Genomic DNA, 9695 nt, shown 5'->3' with positions numbered 1-9695 from the left:
ACAACAGAGAACATCAAATAAGACCAATTAAACTCTTGTTGAGGAACCTGTGACCAAGAAAAGATGTTGGGTATCTGATTTGAGTTCATGTAGTTTCTGAAATTGGCCCTTAGTTTGAAAAATGTTTTAAATTTGGCCCCCTTTTGTAAGTGAGTTTGACACCCCTGGCCTAGGAATACCAGGTGCTATAAGCTTTTTTATTTTAGTTTATTGTTTTTGTTTGTTTGTTTTATTAGGGGGCTGAAATGGTGTGGAGGTAGGGCAGCCGACTTGGGAACAGAAATCGACTCCCCGCCATGCCCACATGTCAAAGTGATAGGGGACAAAAAAAGCTTACGGCACATGGTATTCCCAGGCGGTCTCCCATCCAAGTACTAACCAGGCTCAACCCTGCTTAGCTTCCAAGATCAGATGAGATCGGGCGGGTTCAGGGTGGTATGGCCGTACACCATGATTTCTTAGTTTTCCATTTTTAATACATTTGAAAAAATCTCAACAATTTTTTTTTCACATTGTCATAAAAGGGTATTGAGTGAAGAATTCTCAGGAAAGAGATTAATTTAATACAATTTGGACTAAGCTGTAACATAAAATGTGGAAAAGGTGAAGGGCTGTGAATACTTTCCAGATGCAATGTATGTGTCTGACAAGTATACACATGAATGTGGTGAGGTGAAAGGTCAGTTTCACTGATAATGACGTTGTCCAGAGTGTAAATCAACAAACTGGTCAAATAAAGAACATGTAAGAACATGAAACTGCAGCTGTTGGAAGCAACGTGGAGAACTTAACTGCTGATGACTACCAGCTGAACCAAACCATTTTATGATCAGAGCACTGGGCAGTAGACTTTCTCTGAACCACTCTAGATTTCTTTGGTGGAAGTGGTTAGAACAAAAACAACATCAAATGCGGAGCCAAAGTCTGATGATTAACTGTCCAAAATATCCGTGGAGTCACACCATGGACTTATGGATGGACAGATAGGAACAAGGGGTTTAAACCCACTTACAAAAGGGGGCCAAAATTGAACCCTTTTTCAAACTAAGGGCTGGTTTCAGAATCTACATTAACTCAAGTTAGAGATAAGCCTGTCACAATAAATTTTGCTGGGCGATTAATTGTCTCAGAAATTATTGCGATAAACAATAATATTGTCTGAAATTTAACGATCATTAAATAACAAATTTTAGAAGAAATGTTAATTTGTTTGGGGTGTAGTACATTTTTTGACCACCTGATGGCAGAATAAGACTGTTTGAACCAAAGGATGGATATTTGAGCAGCGTCTCTAAGAAAAATGGGAGGGAGGGGCCCTTGACGTGACATGGGCTGGCATGGTGGCATGGCAGATGCTCGGTGAGTTGAGCTCTTTAGCATAGCATTGTTAGCTTCGCTCATAGCTTAGCGTCTCAGCTTAGCTGCTTTTAATGATCCAAAAACGTGATTTTGGACGGTTAAAACAGATTTTAAAGAGAAAAGAGAAAGGGAGGGCTCAGTGAAGAGCACCGGAGTTGAGCCTTTTGTCATCCAGTGTCTTCAGTAGAAAGAGAGAGACACGAAGAAATGATGAAGCCGATAAATGAAAATGAGGTTGATAATTTTCATTCATCATGCGATTAATTGATTTAATTCATTTGTTTATCGCGACAAGCCTAGTTACCCAACAACTTTTCTTGGTTGCAAGTTCCTCAACAAGAGTTAGATTGGTCTCATTTGATGTTCTCTGTTGCACTTTTGACATCATAATCAAAAAATTATTGAAAAAATGTAAGTATTTTACATTTAAAATAACATCTTGGGGGCTAAATAAGATGTCAACGGGGGCCGGGCCTTGAGTTTGACACATATGATCTAGGTGAACAAGTTTGACACCTATCTTTTTCTGAGATGTCAAGCTGGAGCATAGACAGGGTTTAACAAACAGGTCACCTGTCACTTTGACCTTGTAATCAATAAGGATCATCATTGACCCATAAGGTGTCCAGTTGTGCAGTTTGACATTTCTATCTTACAGGGTTATCAATTCAGAGCTGACAAGAAAATGCACACAGACAGAGCGTAACAGATGGCCAGACAACGCCATATTCTATGTCTCATCTCAGGACGGACATATACTAAGTTGTTACTTTTGGCATTTCATTACCTTTATAATTAACATACATTCTCACACCAACAGTAGAAGTTGCAGCTTTGACCACCTCAGTCTCTTCCAGTGCAGCAAACAAGGGCATGAACAAGATTTAGACATTAAACACAAAGGCTTGGTGCAACAATAAAGCATGCACCAAAAGCACACTCCTTTAAACAAACACACTGTAGCATCACAGCAGCAGTAAATCCTTTTCAGTAAAGCTTTCCTTCATTATCAGCAGGGAGGGTGCAAGAGACACCTGTTGCACGGTTTTAATAAAGCAGCCTATAGAGGATCTTTGCAGGAGCAGAACTAAGAACAGCTGACTTAACAAGCTGAATTTTGCAGAATGGAAAGTGCTTAGTAAGCACTCTTTTCACAGCCAAAAGGCTCTGCATAAACGTACACGCACTTTATAGCTAGACATAAATAAGCTAATTCAGTTCAGCGCTTTTAGAACCAGAGGCTGCGGCTAAAAGCACTCTACAAATGTAGAAAATGTTCAATATATCTATGTTTGATCTTTTTGTGTTAAAATTTCTAACTAAAACCTCTGAATGTCACATGCTATGAATAAGAAAACCTCACACTGTCACTTGAAATCATTTAATTGATTGTCATCTTAAGACCAGCAGAGAAGCATGTTTAGCATTATGAGCCTTATGAGATTCATGAGCCTGCACACGTGCCTGCATAGTGAATATGTTCTCCTACTCATAACCAACACTGTAATAAAACAGCAAATATAGATACAGTGCCATACGCACAGAACACTGGGTACGATTTCTGACGCAAACTAGGTCCAAAATGGAGCTGCTACCTTGGAGCGTTTGCTACACTTTAACACATAAAACCTTTTTCCTTCAGATGTTTTTATTCTGCACAAAATAGTAAAGGGTTAAAAACAGATTCATTACAACCGTTTACCGTTACTTTAGGAGCTTCAGCTCAGAGTTTTGAACCGTTCTTATAAAATATGTTGTATTGCTCGAGTGATTACCTAAAATCAGGGGAAGAGGAGAAGAAGCTGTAGCCATTTTGAGCAAACCTTGTAAACTTTATAATTGATCTCACGCAATACTTTCAGATATAGTGAGCTGCGTAAGTGCTCAAAATCGTGCTGAAAATGACTCAACAAATAGGCCTGTCACGATAACAAATTTTGCTGGGCGATTAATTGTCTCAGAAATTATTGTGATAAACAATAATATTGTTTGAATTTTGACAATAATTAGTAATTAGTCAAATTTAAGAAGAAATGTTGGTTAATTTTGTGTGTAGTACCTTTTTTAACCACTTGGTGGCAGTATTCTGTTTGAACCAAAGGATGGATAGTGAGGGAGCGAGCAGTGTGTCTCTTTAAGAAAAATGGGAGGGAGGCCCCTTGACGTGACATGGGCGGTCTCTCGTTCCTGTTTTTCGGTTCTCAAAATGTCGGACGCTCGGTGTGGTTTGAGCTCTTTAGCATAGCATTTGTCACACAAAGCTTTTAATAAAAATAAATCGGTAAACAATTCTCAGCTTCTTTTTGCAGAGAAAAACAACTTTTTACACGAAGGCACGGGTTTCAACTGTGAATTTTGGAGCTTTGACAAGACGGAGGTTTTTTCACGAGGTTGGTCGTTTAGCTTAGTGCGTAGCTAAGCTTCTCAGCTTAGCTGATTTAACGATACAAAAACGCAATGTTGGACGGTTAAAACAGATTTTAAAGAGAAAGGGAGGAGTCAGTGAAGAGCACCGGACCTGAACCTTTTGTCATCCAGTGTCTTCGGTAGAAAGAGAGACATGAAGAAACGTTAAAGCCGATAAATGAAAATGAGGTCGATAATTTATTGTTGATCACAACAGGCCTTTCAACAACCACCACAAAAAATCACAGCCATTTCTTGTAGCTTATGTCAGTCAGCTAAGGCGGCCATCTTGAATTAGAGAGACTTCTTAAAGGTAATCAGTTATAGAAGTTTGCGTTTTGCGACGATTCGTTTAAGATTGCGATGGATGTTTCAATTTAAAAAAGGGGGTGAGTGAGGAAAGAATGGAGCGTGAGATTGACATAAGGATTGGTGCAGCATCTGCAGTATTGTGGACTCTGTGCCGGTCTGTTGTAGTGAAGAGGGAGCTGAGCTGTAAGACAAAGCTCTCAGTTTACTGGTCGGTCTACGTTCCTACCTTCAACTATGGTCATGAACTCTGGGTAGTGACAGAAAGAATGAGATCATGGGTACAGGTGGTTGAAATGAGTTTCCTCTGCAGGGTAGCTGAACTCTCCCTTAGAGACAGGGTGAGCAGTTCAGTTATCCAGGAGAGGCTTGGAGAAGAATTCCTGCTCCTCCACATCGAAAGGAGCCAGGTGAGGTTGTTCGGGCATCTGGTAAGGATGCTTCCTGTACGCCTCCCTAGGGAGGTGCTTCGGGCATGTCCGACTGGGAAGACCCAGGACACACTGGAGAGACTACATCTCTCGTTTGGCCTGGGAACGCCTTGCGGTCCTCCCAGAAGAGCTGGAAGAGGTGACTCTGGAGAGATGTCTGGATCTCCCTTCAGAACATGTGGAAGAGAGAGGGATGGATGGATGGATGGATGGATGGATGGATGGATGGATGGATGGATTCAATAAAATCTGTCCCCTTGGCAAGTTGCCAGGAGAAAATGAGACATAAAAGTTTTAGCAATTGTTAGAAGTTAACTTGTTTACCACATGCAAAAAGCATCAACAAGAAAATAATAAAGACATAATAGATTAATCTTTGGTTGGGAGAGCTTTCTTACTTTGATGCAACATCTCTCAACAAATCGATGATCATGAAGCAATTTAAAAAACAGGCAAACGTACAAAAACAAAACCTCCTGCAATAAAGTCAACGCACGTCTTAATTATAAAATCTTTCATAAAATCTCTTAAATGATTTGTTCCTGGTGGAAAAGCATTAAAAACAGGCTCAGCCAGCCAGCGTGGATCCAAACCTGTCAGCTGACCAACATTTTTAATCACTTAATGAGTAGCAAGAAGGCGTTTTCAGCCTTAGCATTAAATCTAATCGATGCCATTTAACGAAATGAAGAGTTTAAATTAGATCAGGAAAGACTTGTCTCACTTTTACCTCCTGTCTTACCTCTCATCCATCACTTATTTCCTTTTCTCACTTTTTTGCTTGTAACCTTTTATCGTCAAATTTTACATTTTGCCTCTTCTCACCCTCAAGTATCCCCATCCCCCCCGTCACTTTCCTCCTCTCATCATCAGCTCTCTCTCTCAACATTAGTCACACATACAGCGGATTTAAATGGACAAAATTTCCTAAAAAAAAATCATAAATAAATGCAGAAAGATGCTCATATTCTTCCTCTGGGTGGTTTAATGTCCCACAAATTATAACTCACATTTGATTGCTTACACAAAATGACTAATGCTGCTCAAAGACGTGCTCCGTCATCAACAGCCATCCATCAGCAAAACAAACAGGTCTTCTAACTGCAAAATATATGATTTTAATACATGAAAGCATCAAATATCCCTCAGTTTAACAAAACAGACTTTAAGTTATGTCCAAAAACAAATATTTATATTTTTAATCTGTTGGATTCTATTCCAACCTGAGCAGCCACCCCATGTTGTTTACAACCCTGAGTCAAGCTGCGCCTTTCTGGTTTTTACCTTCTTTCCTTTCTTCTTGCGATGAGCCGACTTCCCTGAAGGCTTCTCTTTAACCTCCTCGCTCATCGCCGCAGCTGTGAGTCCCAAAAATTAAAAACAAAATCAAAGGGCTGTCTTTTGTTTTTAATCCAGCATGAATGAGTGAAGAGGAGCGGAGCGGCAGCCGCTCTCGGAGCGCACAGCAACCAACTCGCTCGGCAGCTCACACCCACTTCCACACACATTTATAAGCAAGCGCACACGCGGTGTGTGCATGAGAGGAGCCGACGAGGCTGAAGCGACGGAGGGATGCACATTCTGGACGTCTCGGAGCGCGGTCGCCTCCCACTCGCTCCACAAGTGAGCGGCAACGATCAACCAGCGATCAATACCAGCTCATCTGCAACCTGTTGGCATCTGAGCATCTTTCTGTCCAGCACGCTAGAAGGCAGATGGAAAAACTTTTTATTTCTTGTGCTTTGGCTACTAAACTTCATTAGGATATTTTAAAAACAGTTGCATTAAAATGGTACCTACTCTAATAAGCTTATTGACCAGTTTTATCACTTTAGCTGCAGCTAATTTATGGTAGTTTTCAATCAATCAGTCAATATAACTTTATTGTCCACAGCGTTCCATGAAATGGGAGATTTATCCTTGACATGTGGTTCATACGTACAAAACACAAATTTAAAATGCCATAAAAACTTTAAAAAGCTTTGCTAGTCCAATAAAAATACATTAAAATATAAAAACATCCCAGCAGACAATGGTTTATCACGCGACGCTACGTTTAAATAAGACTATGTTCAATTAGTTTTGTGAGCTAATTAGGCAGGAAGAGTTGAGATGTTCATCAATATCCTGACTGACCAGGCTGGTCTAATAAAAGGGATTTAAAAGAATTAAAACAGGGCTGATTAACATTCAGTTCTTCTTGTATTGATCTCTGGTCTCCCCGACTTCAGCTGCTGGTGCCGAGGGATTTATTGTCAAGACCGTGCGTAGTTCTGAAATTAAATCTTCTTGTTTTTGTTAAGAGACCAACAATGGAGAAGGAAATAAATGTGCAAGAAGAGCTTTATGTTCTCAGAACCTGAGACTGTTAGAATGTAGCATTTACAAATTATGGGAAAATGTGTACATACAAACCTTTTAATAAAATGCAAGTAAGTACCCATGGGCCACAGAAGTACAATAATTTTGGTGGAGAAGAATTACAAAGTCCAAAATATAAAAAGCCTCGTAAACAATAACCTTTTTTTTTTTTTAAATCATTGAATTCCTTTGATGATTTTTTCTCATGTGTTTCTGCTAATATTATAATATATATATATATATATATATATATATATATATAAAAGAGCACGGCCGATATATCGGTAAGGCCGATACTTTAGGACACGTGCCAAACTCGAGGCCCGCGGGCCACGTCATTTTATGTGGCTCGCAAGACCTTAAAAGGTCTGATTGTCGTATAATAAATCAAAAGGGTTCTATATTATAACAGAGCAACAAGCAGACACATTTTTCTACATCTATGCAAATATATATACGTAATATTTGTAAGTTGAATACGTAAAAAAATATCAGCATTATTTACCAATAAGGAGTACCGTAGTTGCGTTTATTTAACATTACTGTACATTTAGTTAAATTTAACTACATTTATACTGTCTTACAGTTACATCTGGCTCTTTGATGGCAACCATTATGCTGATGTGGCCCTTGGTGGAAATTAGTTTGACATCCCTGCTTTAGGACAATGTCGGTGTTTGGGGATATTTTGGTATTGGTGATAACTGTCCCATTATGCGCCGATATAAGCACTTCTAATTTTCACCCCTAAAATGCTGGGAACCAGCCGTAATTGTTCAATGTAACCAGCAGAGGGCGCATGAGGACTACTTTCAAGTTATTGCAGTCACTTAAGTTTCACTTTCAGCACAGCTTAAGCAGGGAGCAATACTGTGTAGCATATTTTGCTGAACAGAGCATTGTAAGTTTATTTTAACTGATCTATAAAATAAATCAACAATAATAAATTCTCTTCAATCCTCCAACCCGCTTGTCATAAGCTACGTGCCTCTTAAATTAGCAAGCTAACATTTAGATAACCTAGCATAGACTATTGCCTTGTAAAACTTTATCCAGAATAATAAATCTAATGTGTCAGTAAATATATATCAGTGTTAATAGCATTATCTTTGTTGTCCTCAAAGAAATGCATTGTCTGAAATCTCCTCTGCAAAGAAAAGGAAAACGCTGCTGCCGTCAATCCTAATTAGGCCTTCACCATACATGACTGTTTAAACAATGAACAGTGAAGGACGTTTCTTTGTTTAATTTATATTTTTGTAACAAACTGGATAACTTTATGGTGAATAGTGGATAGAAAATGTGAATGTACATTAAAAAGACTGTTTTTATGACCAGTGCACCACTTGTAAACCTTTTGTGGGACTATGCATAGTGTGGATTTGATTAGCTTAGCTTCATGGTTGCTAACAGCTGCTAAATAAACAAGCCCCGCTCCGCTCGCTGTTTACTTAGTATCTTGAACAAAGCTTCAAAATTTTCAGCCATTATATCAGTTATCAGCATTAGCCTTCCCCTCCCAGTATCGATATTGGCAATAGCTCATACCAATATTGGGAGGGGATAATAATTATTACGTATTATACAGTATATATTATATAAAATATTTTTGGGCAGGGGGGTAACAGGATACAGAAGGCAAGCTTGTGATCGGTAGGTCGCCAGTTCAATTCCTCTGACCATTATATCAATCTCTGGGTGGGAATGGTGACGCATCCACACCTGCCTCCACCTTCATATACCCCACTCTGAGCCCTTGAGCAAGGCCCTTAAACCCCACAACACAAACAACCATCATAAAAGATCACAAAGGTTTTGGTTCAACATGCTCTGGGCAAAGGTCATTCCAACAAGAAATGCTAATCGCTATTAATTTATGTTATTTAAATTTGAATTGAAATATCACATACAAATAATACCCATCAAATGTTAGCATGAACACTGAGCACAACGTGTCAACAAAACACTAAAAAACATTTAGAACAACACTTTCATTTCTTGACTCAGTCACGTTCCTGCTCTCAGATTCTAACAGCTCGTGCTGTTAAAGGTCACCGACAGCTTGTGTAGGCTCATGGAAACAGCTCCTCCACTGGGGGCCCCAAAGGCCAACTGGGAAATTAAACCCAACCATTAAGTCCCGGGGACCCAAAGGGAGCTGCACACGAGGAATTCAGGGGTGCAAACCTGCTGGATTTCAGAGCCAAACTGATTTATTTATTATATTGTTTTCCAATCCTTACTGCAATCATAGCCTACACAAAAAATGGCCAGACCTCCGTGAATTTTACAGATACTGGGCAAAAAATGTGGAGTGTCCGTAGCCGAGTCACTCAAAACAAATACTCCAAGCCAGAGGTGTCCTAAGTGAGGCCCACGGGCCATTTACGGCCCGCAGAGTGATTTTGTGCGTCCTGTTAACGAGCAAATATTGAATCTTTTTTTATCTGCTACATTTTTAAAACTTAACCAAAACGATTATAACTTCTACTCATAAAACCGATGTTCATTTGACACTCAACAGGAGATATGCGCATCTCCAAGGAGTTCAAGACATTTATTTATTTTTTATGGTATTTTAGATTTATTTTAGGCTCAAACAGAGGCAAATTAGTAAAACTTTCCTGTACAGAGTGCCAAAACATCAGCGTCACAAGTAAAGAGTACATATTCCAATTATTGTGTTTCTGTTCACCAAGCAGGAGAAAACGGCACACATCTACCTCTTCCTTATTATTTATGAACAAAGAGGAGAACACCCCCATGAGGGGGGGTCACTGGATTATTACAGTGTGTGTGTGTGAGTGGATTATACCAGTGCGACTCAGT

At 39.4% G+C, this 9695-nt stretch overlaps 1 non-coding gene across 1 annotated transcript; it reads right to left on the bottom strand.

Moving 5' to 3' along the window:
• Positions 1 to 330: 330 nt before the first annotated feature.
• Positions 331 to 449, bottom strand: LOC119424242. Its single transcript, XR_005187493.1, has one exon. It is a non-coding gene; the product is annotated as a 5S ribosomal RNA (ribosomal RNA).
• Positions 450 to 9695: the final 9246 nt, after the last annotated feature.

This window comes from Nematolebias whitei, chromosome 17 (assembly GCF_014905685.2).
Source record: "Nematolebias whitei isolate Nwh7 chromosome 17, NemWhi1, whole genome shotgun sequence".
Taxonomy (NCBI): Eukaryota; Metazoa; Chordata; class Actinopteri; order Cyprinodontiformes; family Rivulidae; genus Nematolebias; species Nematolebias whitei.
The sequence above is the reverse complement of the archived record's forward strand: the minus strand, read 5'-3'. Positions and strand labels throughout refer to the sequence as shown.